Here is a 15,430-nt window from a genome sequence, read left to right as displayed (position 1 = left end):
TGCGATCGTAGCGGTCTCGCGGTTCCAGGCTGAAGCGCCTAGAACAGCACGGTCACACCGGCCAGAGGCCCCGAGCAGAGGCGTGTTTGTTGGCGCGGCGGTACTCCGATCGTCGCACGGCGTCTGGGTTGGTCGGCAGCCGGCCACCGCCACTAGCCGTGTCGGTGTGACTAAGTTAATTAAAGTTGATCCTTTCACTCGCACCACAGAGGTGTGTCGCCGGTCGTGCGGGGACCAGTAGTGAGATCTGTTTGGTGAATTTAAATAGTTCAGGAGCTTAAGCCGTGCTTGCCAAGTCTGAGGTTTTTCCTCATTGTTGGCACCCTTGTCACTACATCTACATATACATCTGTGTGATTACTCTGCTATTCACAGTAAAGTGCCTGGCAGAGGGTTCAATGAAACACCTTCATGCTGTCTCTCTACCGTTCCACTCTCGAACGGCACGCGGGAACAACGAGCACTTAAATTTTTGCGTGCGAGCCCTCATTTCTCTTATTTTATCGCGATGATCATTTCTCCCTATCTAGGTGGGTGCCAACAGAATGTTTTCACAATCGGAGGAGAAAAGTACCTCTCAGCGTGTGCAGTTTAAGACCTGTTATTTATCAAGATAAACTGGCGAACATGACTTTGATCCACAGTCATTAGTCACTACTCTTGCTGCGAAGTTTAGCTGCTCGTTTCTTGTTGGCTGTCATAGCCGTCTGCTGTAGTCTCAGCTTACTTTGAATTTTGAGCAACTGATTAGTTATTAAGAATTGTGTTGAAGATTCTGCTGGTCTGTACCAAGTTCAGGTACATTTAAAACGCATCTGCTTCAACTTATCTTGAAATCTGGGCAATTGTATATTTATTAAGCCTTGTTGTTAATGGTTGGCTGCGTTATATGGGTGGTGATTTATGTTTAAATATTATACCTTTCTAGTTGGTCTGTTTTAGGGACTGTGTAGTTTATTGTTTATGGGATTTTATTAGGGGTTATGCGCTGCTAAGCGGCCTCCCGACAGCTTCAATCAGTAGCGTGTCTTGTAAGAAACCTGACATTTGGATGAATGTTGTTCAACTGTGTTCAGCTAGGCTTGAAATTTGTCAGAACATTTAACAGCTGTTACCGTAACTCATTTGGTTGATAAACTTGGTTGTTGAACCTGATTACAGCCAACCTCAGTTGATATAACCATTGTTTTGGGAACTCTATACTTCCGATTTTAAAGTCCTGTTCTTGATGATACAGTTGTTAAAGTTTTTTAATTTTTTAAAAATAAAGTGAGCGCTTCTTATTACGTTTAATGGCTGTTACTGTAACTTCAAATGGTTCAAATGGCTCTGAGCACTATGCGACTTAACTCCTGAGGTCATCGGTCGCCTAGAACGTAGAAGTAATTAAACCTAACTAACCTAAGGACATCACACACATCCATGCCCGAGGCAGGATTTGAACCTGTTACTGTAACTGATCTGATTGATAAAACTGCTTGTTGAACCTGGTTGCAGCCACACTTAGTTGATGCAACAGTTTTGTTTTCGGGAACTCTGTACTTTCGATTTTCGTGTCCTGGTTTTAATGGCAAAATTGTTAAAATTGCTTTTTAATGACTCGCTCAGATTTCTGATTCCTATAGTAAGTTTCTGAAACTGCAATGTTAATATTGTCATTAAGTAATGAAGTGTATTACACTAAACAACAAATAATAAATGTGTGTGTCCACCTTCCATGTTTTTCCCTTCAGTTACCCATAGCCTAGTTGTGAGGTATCACGTACATTCTCGTGATCACTGCTGCCACCAACTATGTACAGTGGGTACACTCCTACCAAGTCTTTCTACAATGTTGCAGGAGAAAAATCCAGCATCTCGTAGCCCTATTACACGACTTCGTTCAAACTCAGTGGGCTGTTGATAATGGCGTCTTATTCACTTCAAAGGCTTTATTGACTAAAATCATCTCAAGAGACCAATCTCAAAGGTAACTAACGCTCACGAACCTCACTGCGTGTATTTAAACCAAACCTGACTTTGATTCTCATACTGGCGCTACTACCGCCATTCTTATGCGACTGGAGCTAAATCTTAATAGACATCATCTTTCAGATGTAGAAACACGCCTACCAACTTTGCCTGTATCGCACAACTCCATCTTTGTGTCACCATTTTTTTTTCTTCAGCGTAATTTAAGAGTGTTCTGGAGAGGTGTAATTATGAATGTTAGTTTTCGCCTGATAGGAATTGGCAATATGTCTAATCATGAGGAAATGTTTAAGGTGTTAACCATGTGTAGCGCTTTAGGAGGTGAAACTGACTTTTGTCGAGATGTGTTATGATTGTATTACATTTAAGTGTACTCGTCATTCGTGTGACTGGCAGAGGGTTAAACATGCAATTTGTAATAGTGTAGGGGGCTACCCTAGGGGAATATTGCATATTTTAACAGGCAGATTGGCCGTTTTCTTAGAAGATAAGACAAATATGCCCAAGGAAATAGTCACTATGGGGATAAACCAGGAAGATATAGTAGAGAAAAAAAAAACAATTTTGCGCAGTTGAGTTACTCCACAGCATGTGGAGAAGAGGCAGAAAAAAAATTCACTGAGTGGTTGGCTAAAAACGATGACCAGGACGTTTCTTCGGCGACAAGGAAAATGAGAAATTTTGAGAGGCTTGGAAGACAGGAAGAGGGTAGTACTTGCACAGAAGTGGATTGTATGGAGACAGAAGTTAGCAATGCAAGTTTAATTGATGTGTTTTCTCCAACATTTTGTGAAAAAGCGACGTCTGAATCATCTTTAGTGATAGATAAATTGAATGTGTGCTGCACTGAAGTGAAAGAGTGTATGAATAGGAACACGGGTGCTACTGATTTACATGCCATAATATCTACCATACTGGGTGAGAAGGGTGTTGTTTCGAGCCTGTAGAGCCTGAGCCAGATGTACATGGAAGTACGTCTGCTGATTATTTTTGTATCGTGCGGATAAGAAATGTTGACGGTAATTTTCTTGTAGATAATGCGGAGGTTGCACGGGAAGCTATTGATTATGTTAATAGTGCTGCAGATGTTATAAGTAATGAAGTGACACAGACGCATTTGTTTCCAAAGGTTGCAGATTCATCACGACTCGTGACGGCGCAGTCTCCTCAGAACCAGGAAGGGGGTAGGAGAAGAAAGAGCCATTAAAATTGCTACACCACGAAGATGACTTGCTACAGACGCGAAATTTAACCGACAGGAAGAAGATTCTGTGATGTGCAAATGATTAGCTTTTCAGAGCATTCACACAAGGTTGGCGCTGGTGGCGACACCTACAACGTGCTGACGTGAGGAAAGTTTCAAACCGATTTCTCATACACAAACAGCAGTTGACCGGCGTTGCCTGGTGAAACTTTGTTGTGATGCATCGTGTAAGGAGGAGAAATGCGTACCATCACGTTTCTGACTTTGATAAAGGTCGGACTGTAGCCTATCGCGATTGCGGTTTATCGTATCGCGACATTGCTCCTCGCGTTGGTCGAGATCCAATGACTGTTAGCAGAATATGGAATCGGTGGGTTCAGGAGAGTAATACGGAACGCCGTGCTGGATCCCAACGGCCTCGTGTCACTAGCAGTCGAGATGACAGGCATGTTGCAGGTCCTGTACGGACCTTTCTGGATACAGAAAATGTTCGACTGCTGCCCTGGCCAGCACATTCTCCAGATCTCTCACCAATTGTAAACGTCTGGTCAATGGTGTCCGAGCAACTAGCTCGTCACAATACGCCAGTCACTACTCTTGATGAACTGTGGTATCGTGTTGAAACTGCATGGGCAGCTGTACCTGTACACGCTATCCAAGCTCTGTTTGACTCAATGCCCAGGCGTATAAAGGCCGTTATTACGGCCAGAGGTGGTTGTTGTGGGTACTGATTTCTCAGGATCTATGCACCTAAATCGCGTGAAAATGTAATCATATGTCAGTTCTAGTATAATATATTTGTCCAATGAATACCGGTCTATCATCTGCATTTCTTCTTGGTGTAGCAATTTTAATGGCCAGTAGTGTGGGGTTTCAAAGGCTAAATCCTTTCAGTGGAAAGTGCCTGAGGATTGTGAGGTTCACGTAATTCGCAAAAATTAACCCTCGACAACACATGGTGGAATTTGGGGGAACATTTCTCCAGCTATGGTAAATCGTGGCCAGTGATAAATAGTCGCAACGTTCGTCTGCCAAGAAGGATGTACCTGTTACACTGCAGGGAAGAACTCTAAGATTCGATTCGTATGATGCGGTACCACAGCTGCAAGGGAAACGTAACACTGCATGAAGGATTCTGTTTGTGATTAGCATTACAGTGAGAGCAATAGACGGAATTACCTGTCAACGTATTGTGTGTGGTTGTACCGTATGTGATTTGTGTGTGAGCTTAGTCTTAGGGATATATTTTCCTGGGAAAACGTAAGGGAACTTTTCGTTCTATAGACCAAGTTTCAAAAGATGTACCAGAGCAGTGGGGGAACAGGAAGAAATATCAGACGGAACAAATGGATTGAACAGGATCATTTTCTATGAAAAAATGCTTTGTTAGGAGAGAAAGAGTTTCACAATATTATTTTTTTAATTGGTTGCGTTGCGAAGCGCTGAACGAGCTATGAACGTGAGCCTTCCCGCTACTATAAGCATCTGCATTATCTGGTCTATTGAGAGGCAGATCGCTCTCTAATGAACTAAGATTCTAAATTACGAACTGTACACAAATAATTAAACGATATTATGGGGTGGCTATATTAAATTTCTCTTGGGTATTGGGCTTCGCAAAATCGTTAACGGGACATTGCATGGAAAAGGGATTCACTAACAACGGAATTAAAACATTTGCCCACGTGAATCTACGCCTATTTTAATCATTATCAGTGTGCAAAAGTAAAATAATGACGTTAATATGGGTCTTAATGAAGCACATAACAAAAACATTAATGAAGAATATATAAATGAGATACAGCGAGCACTGATTAACTTGACAAAGTTATTGCTAAAGTAATCGAAAATCAGAAACAAAGCCTCCTTCTCCCGCATCTCCTGTCCCTGCTGCGGGAATACACGCCACAACCGAGCGAGATGGCGCAGAGGTAAGCACACTGGACTCGCATTCGGGAGGACAACGGTTCAATCCCGCGTCCGGTTATCCTGTTTTAGGTTTTCCGGGATTTCCCTAAATCGCCAAATGCCGGGATGGTTCCTTTGAAAGGGAACGCCCGAATTGCTTGCCCGTCCTTCCGTAATCCGATGAGACCGATGACCTCGCCGTCTGGTCTCCTCCCCCAAAACAACCTCAACCTCCACTCCACGAAGATAAACCTCCAACTAAAAAACATGCGTTAAACTCTGGCGAATGAGAAAGCTGTTAAGGCACTGTCTGTTCTACCACCAAAGAATTGGTGTAAACAGTCCTTCCAACAGCCACTTTCCCACCGATGCCACTTTTAGAACGTTCTGTGTCGCTTTCCTACGTCATAAATTTCTTCTTTAGTCTGGCAATCTGTGATTTTTCTGGGTATAAAATTTTCAGATGTCAGCTCCAAGTTTCCGACTCTCTAGAGCTTTTTAAAATACCCAATGAGCCAGCAGCTGTGGCCGAGTGGTTCTAAGCGCTTCAGTTCGAAACCGCGCTGCTGCTACGGTCGCAGGTTCGAATCCTGCCTCGGGCATGGATGTGTGTGATGTCCTTAGGTTAGTTAGGTTTAAGTAGTTCTACGTCTAGGGGACTGATGACCTCAGGTGTTAAGTCCCATAGTGCTTAGAGTCATTTGAACTATTTGAATACCCAATGACAACATCTCGCGCCTTTTGCTGGAAGAATTCCTCATGTCACAGTGGCTGGTGCCTGGTTGTCATACAGTCGCTATCAGCGGGAGACAGAAGACCTAGTAAAAAAGCACAATAGTGTCGTTTTCTTTGCGAGAGCAAGAAATAAGGATCTATTCAAGCAGTTTCCCGCTTCACCGACCTTCTGAGAACTCGCTAGGCTGAGTACAGTGCCCTGTGCAAAGTGTGTTTTGACCGAGTTGGGCCTGGTTGCAGAACAGCCATTTATTTTATTCAGGCGGGTCTCACTATGATTCATTATTCTTCGCGTTTTAGTTGAACCCATGCCGGATGCACTGGCCGCCTACAGCTCAGGAAAAAAAATAGCAATGCTGCCAGAATGGCGCCCATCAGATCGATGTTGGTCAACAGAGTAACTGTACTCTAGGTGATTTGAGGCACGGTTCTCAGATGTCTGCCGCTTTACTTTGGACGGTATCTATGCTGGGATCTCAGCCCACAGCCCCTGCTGGAGCATCTGCTGATGGCTTGCAAGCTAACTACTCCCAATTCAAAAATTCCCAATGTCCACCTTGGCAGCTGCGCAGTCGTGCTGACTGCTAACTGAAGGGGCCATTTTCGATTCCTGGCCAGGTCAGATATGTTCTTTACTCGGAGACTGGATGTTGTGTTGTCCTTACATTCGTATCGTCATAACTGACTTTCCAGACATGAGATAGCTGTATGAGCACGTCCTGAAAGCCAATTAAAATGCAATCAGAATAGAGAAGGTTAATGGATAGGTAAAGACGAATTTGCCCTTACAATCGCTTATGTCATTGTCATAATTAGCAACAAATATAAATCGATCGGCAGATACATGACTCTAATTGTGAGAAATGGAATTCATAGAATAAAATAAGATGCGTCAGGCATAATGGATCTATTGAGTAACGCTTGTAAGTGAGAAACGAGGAAATTTTAATGAACTTATAGCTACGTGATATGGACTGTGTTGCCCGTAGCCAATAAGAAGTAGTTAAGTGTAAGGTTGTCACAGATGCTGTTTCATAACTGTGAGGAATTTGTAGAGCAAATATTTTTTTTAATTATTAAATCGTCGTTAACGCATAAGTTGAGAGTTAGGAATTTGTTAGTATCACTTTGCTAGTTTACATGTGGTAAATTGATGGGGTAATCGTCATATGTAAAAAGGAGACAAGCCGGTCGACTAATCATGAAAGAATGCCATTTAGGTTAAATACACAGCCAGTGAATCTTGTAACTTAATGTCGCTATTGTGAGGGAAAATTTGAATGTACTGTGCATAATTGTTAATTTGTAGGATGTATGCTGAGCCTTTGTAGAGTTACATGCCGGCCGCTGTGACCGAGCTAGGCGCTTCGGTCTGGAACCGCGCTGCTGCTACGGTCGCAGGTTCGAACTCTGCCTCGGGCATGGATGTTTGTATTGTCCTTAGGTTAGTTAGGTTTAAGTAGTTCTAAGTCTAGGGGACTGATGACCTCAGCTGTTAATTCCCAGAGTGCTTAGAGCCATTTGAACCATTTGAGAGGTATCATGGACAGCAGAAAGACAGAGTCGCTGTGACATTGGTCACCTTATCGCTTCTTCATGTCCGAGCCATAGTTCTGTTGTGGCCTATGTGACAGAAAACGACGCTTTAGCAAAACAAATTTGGATCAAGTCCGTATAAATACTCGTCATTTTTAGTGAAATGTATTGTAGCCCGCCAGAAACGAGTCTGTGTGGATCAACAAATCACCATATCTGGACTCTGCCCCTGCTAGCTGTGGCGCTGTTGTTCGCGCTGAGACCATTGCTGTGGACTTAGTGCCCTCCTACTGGTGGGCCACCTGTGGGCCTACCATAGGTATTGCCGACCTCGTACCCTGGAAGTCTACAGCTTCAGCCCGCGGCCATGCAGCTGCTCAGCCGGCACCGCTTGTGCGTGCAAGCTTTTAGATGCCAGCCTCTGCTCGTGTGAACAGACGCAGCTGTTCCTGTGAGTTACCTTATCCACGCTGGATTCCTTACGTTAACAGATCCATTCCATCCCTCACCATAGTGACCATCCATCCCCAGTCATTACAGCAAGTATAGCTATTAAAACTGCAATGCTTCACCCCACCAACCCCCATTTTAGAAAAGAAAACGATGCATCATACACTGCATTAAAAAATTGTAATAGACAGTATTGAGCATCTAATATGGATTTCTATTGCTTTCGATTTTAAGTCTGCTTGATTTTACGCTCCAGTTTTGGACAATAAATGAATTTTCATCACATGACATTTCCACAAGCTTTTCAGTAATGCTTCGCCTCATGAAGCATCCTTCTAGGGCGGCGGAAGAAGATAATGCAACATATTTTACACTAGAAAAATGTAACTGATATTACTGGTAAACTAATATACACTATCTGATCAAAGATATCCAGACACCTATTATGGACATTACTGTGGAGTGTCTCGACTCTGCGCCTTTATGACGGCCTGAACTCTTGGGGACATTTTCAATGGGGTGTCTGAATATATGTGGAGGAATGGCAGCGCAGTCTCTCAAGAGCCAAGATCGGAGAACTTACAGATTGATGTGACGAGACTCTATCCATACCAATGTTGTTAGCAATGATAATATCCTTCGTCTCCACTGAAACGTCTTTTGGGAAATCCTCTACAAAATGGCTGGTGATCTTCCCTGAAGCTTCACAGTCACACAGCGAGGAGTCCGAGAGTGGTTGGATCTCACGAGCTGTCTAGATGGTCTCCCGTCACTTCAGTTTTTGTGGAGTTAGGGCACAATGTCCGTTTTCTGTAATAATCACTAAGTACGCTCAGGTTTTGTGTAAGCACATTTTTTCCGTTATCTATGCACTTGCTTTGAAATGTAATGGCAGTATCATCTCTGTAGCAGAACTTCGTGGATGCAGTTTCTGGCACGTCATTTATGTTCATGTTGAACAACAGTGGGGCCAGGACAGACCCTTGTGCTAGATCGTTCTTGACTGTGTACGACTTACTCGTTTCGTCACGAAGGCCGTCTCGGAAATACCAGTTCTTCAACATGTTGGACAATATTGTTGTTAGTCTATGGCAAGGTACAGTTTGCTTTACTTTTAACATTAGTCCACCCAGCCACACTGTGTTACAAGCCACAGTTAGGTCTACAAACGCTACTGTTGTTTTCAGTCTTTTCTGGAAACCAGACCGACAGACACTCTTAAACACCATGAAAGAATTTGAAATACCATTAAAATTAATCAAATTAGTTAAAATGTGTTTGGAAGAAACCATATGCAAAGTTAAGACACCTGCAGGAGAGACTGAAAATTTTAAGGTGTACACTGGACTGAGACAAGGGGGTGCCATCTCACCTATTCTATTTAATATTATCTTAGAGAAGATTGATAGAGAATTCACCAAAACTGATCCACAAGGGATCCAACTGCAGGGACAGAACATTACTAGACTTGCTTATGCAGATGATGTAGCCTTAATGAGCACTTCAAAAGCTGAATTAATCAGGATGATGCAAAATTATTACAAAATAGCTGAGAAAGCTGGACTTCATGTGAATGAAGAAAAGACAGAATATCTAGTCATAAGTAAAAAAACTCCAAAAGAATACACCACTGACCGTAAATAGTCTCACTTTCAAGGCAGTTGACCACTTCAAGTACTTAGGGAGTCTTTTTAGCAGAGACAATAGAGCAGAAATAGAAATAGACGCCCGTCTAGCAGCAGCTAATAGAACTTTTTACAGCTGTATCAAAATTTTAAGGATGAGATCACTTAGTACTGAATTCAAAATCCGTTTTTATCAGTCAACTATTGTACCAGTAGCATTATATGGATGTGAAGCTATTACATTCAGGAAAAAAGATGAAGAAAAACTGTTGATATTTGAAAGAAAAATACTAAGAAAAATATTTGGACCCATCTTCGATGAAAATGTCATGGAGTGGAGGATAAGGATAAATGAAGAACTACGGGAGCTGTACAAACATAGTACCATTGTGGAAATGTTAAAGAAGAGAAGACTGAACTGGGCTGGTCATGTAGCAAGGATGCCGGAGAACAGACTACCCAAAATAGCATCCACTAAGAAATTAGAAGGAAAGAGAAGAAGAGGAAGACCTCGAATTAGGTGGATGGAGAATATCCGGGAAGATGCAGCTAGGATGGGCATCAACTCTGATTGGACAACAATTTCCCTGGATAGAAATAATTGGAAGAGGCTCGTAGAGCAGGTGTATGGTCGATAAGGCCTTAGCCACGTGTAAAGTAAAGTAAAAGTAAAAGTAAGTTTCGATATAAGAAGTGAGCTCCAGTACTTTTTCACAGCAGCTTCGGTTTTACACAGTATTAACAGACTGAGTACTACGATTTATAACTACAGAATGGATGGTGTGTTTGACGCTGTGGAACATTGTCTAAATTATTGAACGCGAATAAAGAATATTTACGACGTCTTCCACTGTATCCTTCCACCGCTATAGTTGAGTGGCCAGTGCAGCTTACTGCCATGCGCGTTTGAATTCCGTGCACTGTCAGAGATAGCACTGGAACTGACTGCACTCACCTCCAAGATGCCAACTAAGGAGCTACTTGACTGAGTAGTAAGAGCACCAGGTCTGCTAACCCGAGAAGAGCCAAGAGAGCAGTGTGCTGACCCCATGCCAATCCATGGCAGATCTTGATGACGCCATTGGATGAGGATGACACAATGATCAGTCGGGTCAAATTGGTCTAGCTGTGCGAGATTAGCAACGCTTTTTTGCCACTATACTCTGTACCTTGTGGTGTAAACTATCAGATAGCTGTCTGTTCAGAAAATTCCGGAATATTCGTAATTTAACGTCAGTGGTGTGTTGGATCGAAATGCGGTTGGCATCCATAGACATGCCTATGTTTAATGTGTAACTACCGGTGTTTCATTGTTGGATGCCTGTTAGTTATTGTTCAGTGCTGTATTGAGCAGAACGTTGTGCCACACAGTTTGCGAATTTCGAGATAGTAGCGTCTGTATAAAATTTTGCTTGAAACTCAAGAAAACCTTAACAGATACACACCAAATATTGCAGGAAGTCTACGATGATGGTGCTTAAGCCGTACTCGGTGTTACGAATTTCTCACGTGGTTTAAAAATGGCCGGACGAAAGTTAAAGGTGACCTTCCTTCAGGACGTCCTTCGACGTCTACCAACCACGCTCATGTGAGTAAGGTCAACGAAATTATGCGTTCCAGTCGAAGACTGACTATACGAGAGATTGCAGAAGAATGTAACATTTCAGTTGGATCATGTCATGAAATCCTGACACAGCATCTTGGAATGCATCCTGTAGCTGCCAAGTTCGTCCTACGGCTCATGAGTCAAAACCAGAAAGACCATGGGACGATGACCAAGCAGTTTGGTCTCTTCCCCCCCCCCCCCCCCCCCGAACCAGAAAGACCTTAGCCTCGCAATCTGTGAAGGGCTTTTGGATAGCGCATATGAGACAGAGTTATTCCTTAAGAGAATCATAGCTGGTGATGAGACGTGAGTCTACGGCTATGTTGAGACCAAGGTTCAGTCTTCACGATGGGTCGGGAAATGTTCTCCAAGACCAAGAAAAGCTCGTTCAGTCAGGTCAGATGTCAAAGCCATTCTGATACTTCGAAAGATTAGTTCATCGTTTTTATCTGTGGCCTCTAGGAACGTTATTAATAAAACTACTAAACACTGTCACCTGCAAATCAAAGGTTTATTTTTCCTTGGGTACCCTTGAAACCATTGTTTCCCAGCTGAACCACGGCGACCGGAAGATTATAGTATAAATATTGTATGTGTAAAGGAAATTTTCATCAATCGCATCACAGTCAGCTTTTACACTGAAGCGCCAAAGAAACTACTATAGGCATGCGTATCGAATACAGATATGTGTAAACAGGCAGAAAACGGCGATGTGGACGGCGACTCCTACATAAAAAAAAAAAGTCTGGCGCAGTTGTTAGATCGGTTAATGCTGCTACAATGGCAGGTTATCAAGATTTTAAGTGAGTTTGAACGTGGTGTTACAGTCGGTGCACTAGCGATGCGACACAACATCTCCGAGGTAGCGATGAAGTGGGGATTTTCACGTACAACCATTTCACGAGTGTACCGTGAATATCACGAATCCGGTAAAACATCAAATCTCCGACATTGCTGCGGCCGGAAAAGGATCCTGCAAGAACTGGACCGACGACGACTGAAGAGAATCGTTCAACGTGACGGAAGTGCAACTGTTCCGCAAATTGCTGCAGATTTCAGTGCATCGCCCGGGCCCGTCAACACTGACATTTGACTGTTAATGACTGGAAACATGTTGCCTGGTCGGACGAGTCTCGTTTCAAATTTTATCGAGCGGATTGGCGTGCACGGTATGGAGACAACGCAATTTCAGCAGGACAATGCGACACCCCACACGTCCAGAATTGCCACAGAGTGGCTCCAGGAACATTCTTCTGAGTTTAAGCACTTCTGCTGGCCAACAAACTCCCCAGACATAAACATTATTTAGCATGTCTGGGATGTCTTGCAACGTGCTGTTCATAGTAGATCTCAACCGCCTCCTACTCTTACGGATTTATGGACAGCCCTGCAGGATTCATGGTGTCAGTTCCCTCCAGCATTAGTTCAGACATTAGTCTAGTCCATGCCACGTCGTGCTGCGGCACTTCTGCGTGCTCGCGGGGCCTTGCGCGGTATTAGGCAGGTGTACTAGTTTCTTTGGCTCTTCAGTGTATTTCGCTTACTCTTAAATTAATATTGTAGTTGCTACGTCTACCGAGAATGTTAAAACTAGTGGAAACGACAATTAGAATGAAATCTACAATTTCGACAAAACCGACAGTGACCCGCCAGACTAAATGTATGGTGCTACCCTAGCGCCTGACACTGTCAGACGGTGTTACCTGTCACGTCGCCGGATCAAAACTGGTGGGGATCGGTGGCTTCTAGCTCTACATAACAGAGAATTTAAAACTGGATAAGTGTTGTTTGGCCTGCCAACTAGTAGCTGCTTTTAGTACAGGTCCAAATGGTTATCGACTTCCGTTTTGCCGGCCGCGGTGGTCTAGCGGTTCTAGGCGCTCAGTCCGGAACCGCGCGACTGCTACGGTCGCAGGTTCGAATCCTGCCTCGGGTATGGATGTTTGTGATGTCCTTAGGTTAGTTAGGTTTAACTAGTTCTAAGTTCTAGGGGACTAATAACCTCAGCAGTTGAGTCCCATAGTGCTCAGAGCAATTTGAACCATTTTTTGCACTATCCGAAAATTAGCTCGAGCAATTAAACAGAGAACCGACTCGTGGAGATAACATCTTGGACCTACTGATAACAAACAGACCCGAACTTTTCGACTCTGTAAGTGCAGAACAGGGAATCAGTGATCATAAGGCCGTTGCAGCATCCCTGAATATGGAAGTTAATAGCAATGTAAAAAAAGGGAGGAAGGTTTATCTGTTTAGGAAGAGTAATAGAAGGCAGATTTCAGACTGCCTAACAGATCAAAACGAAAATTTCTGTTCCGACACTGACAATGTTGAGTGTTTATGGAAAAAGTTCAAGGCAATCCAAAAATGGGTTTTAGACAGGTACGTGCCGAGTAAAACTGTGAGGGACGGGAAAAACCCACCGTGGTTCAACAACAAAGTTAGAAAAATACTGCGAAGGCAAAGAGAGCTTCACTCCAAGTGTAAACGCAGCCAAAACATCTCAGCCAAACAGAAGCTAAACGATGTCAAAGTTAGCGTAAAGAGGGCTATGCGTGACGCGTTCAGGGAATTCGAAAGTAAAATTCTATGTACCGACTTGACAGAAAATCCTAGGAATTTCTGGTCTTACGTTAAATCAGTAAGTGGCTCGAAACAGCATATCCAGACACTCCGGGATGATGATGGCATTGAAACAGAGGATGACACGCGTAAAGCTGAAATACTAAACACCTTTTTCCAAAGCTGTTTCACACAGGAATACCGCACTACAGTTCCTTCTCTAAATCCTCGCACAAACGAAAAAATAGCTGACATCGAAATAAGTGTCCAAGGAATAGAAAAGCAACTGGAATCACTGAACAGAGGAAAGTCCGCTGGATCTGACGGGATAGCAATTCGATTCTACACAGAGTACGCGAAAGAACTTGCCCCCCTTCTAACAGCCGTGTACTGCAAGTCTCTAGTGGAACGGAAGGTTCCAAATGATTGGAAAAGAGCACAGGTAGTCCCAGTCTTCAGGAAGGGTCGTCGAGCAGATGCGCAAAACTATAGACCTATATATCTGACGTCGATCTGTTGTAGAATTTTAGAACACGTTTTTTGCTCGCGTGTCATGTCGTTTTTGGAAACCCAGAATCTACTCTGTAGGAATCAACATGGATTCCGGAAACAGCGATCGTGTGAGATCCAACTCGTTTTATTTGTTCATGAGACCCAAAAAATATTAGATACAGGCTCCCAGGTAGATGCCATTCTCCTTGACTTCCGGAAGGCGTTCGATACAGTTCCGCACTGTCGCCTGATAAACAAAGTAAGAGCCTATGGAATATCAGACCAGCTGTCTGGCCGGATTGAATAGTTTTTAGCAAACACAACACAGCATGTTGTTATCAATGGAGAGACGTCTACAGACGTTAAAGTAATCTCTAGCGTGCCACAGGGGAGTGTTATGGGACCATTGCTTTTCACAATATATATAAATGAACTAGTAGATAGTGTCGGAGGTTCCATGCGGCTTTTGGCGGATGATGCTGTAGTATACAGAGAAGTCGCAGCATTAGAAAATTGCAGCGAAATGCAGGAAGATCTGCAGCGGATAGGTACTTGGTGCAGGGAGTGGCAACTGAGCCTTAACATAGACAAATGTAACGTATTGCGAATACATAGAAAGAAGGATCCTTTATTGTACGATTATATGATAGCGGAACAAAAACTGGTAGCAGTTACTTCTGTAAAATATCTGGGAGTATGCGTGCGGAATGATTTGAAGTGGAATGATCATGTAAAATTAATTCTTGGTAAGGCGGGTACCAGGTTGAATTTCATTGGGAGAGTCCTTAGAAAATGTAGTCCATCAACAAAGGAGGTGGCTTACAAAACACTCGTTCGACCTATACTTGAGTATTGCTCATCAGTGTGGGATCCGTACCAGATCTGGTTGACGGAGGAGATAGAGAAGATCCAAAGAAGAGCGGCGCGTTTCGTCACAGGGTTATTTTGTAACCGTGATAGCGTTACGGAGATGTGTAGCAAACTCAAGTGGCAGACTCTGCAAGAGAGGCGCTCTGCATCGCGGTGTAGCTTTCTCGCCAGGTTTCGAGAGGGTGCGTTTCTGGATGAGGTATCGAATATATTGCTTCCCCCTACTTATACCTCCCGAGGAGATCACGAATGTAAAATTAGAGAGATTCGAGCGCGGACGGAGGGTTTCAGACAGTCGTTCTTCCCGCGAACCATACGATACTGGAACAGGAAAGGGAGGTAATGACAGTGGCACGTAAAGTGCCCTCCGCCACACACCGTTGGGTGGCTTGCGGAGTATAAATGTAGATGTAGATGTACATGTAGTTCTAAGTTCTAGGGCACTGATGACCACAGATGTTCAGTCCCATA

The sequence above is a fragment of the Schistocerca nitens genome, chromosome 3 (assembly GCF_023898315.1).
Source record: "Schistocerca nitens isolate TAMUIC-IGC-003100 chromosome 3, iqSchNite1.1, whole genome shotgun sequence".
In the NCBI taxonomy this organism is placed as follows: Eukaryota; Metazoa; Arthropoda; class Insecta; order Orthoptera; family Acrididae; genus Schistocerca; species Schistocerca nitens.
This window is presented reverse-complemented; position numbering follows the sequence as displayed.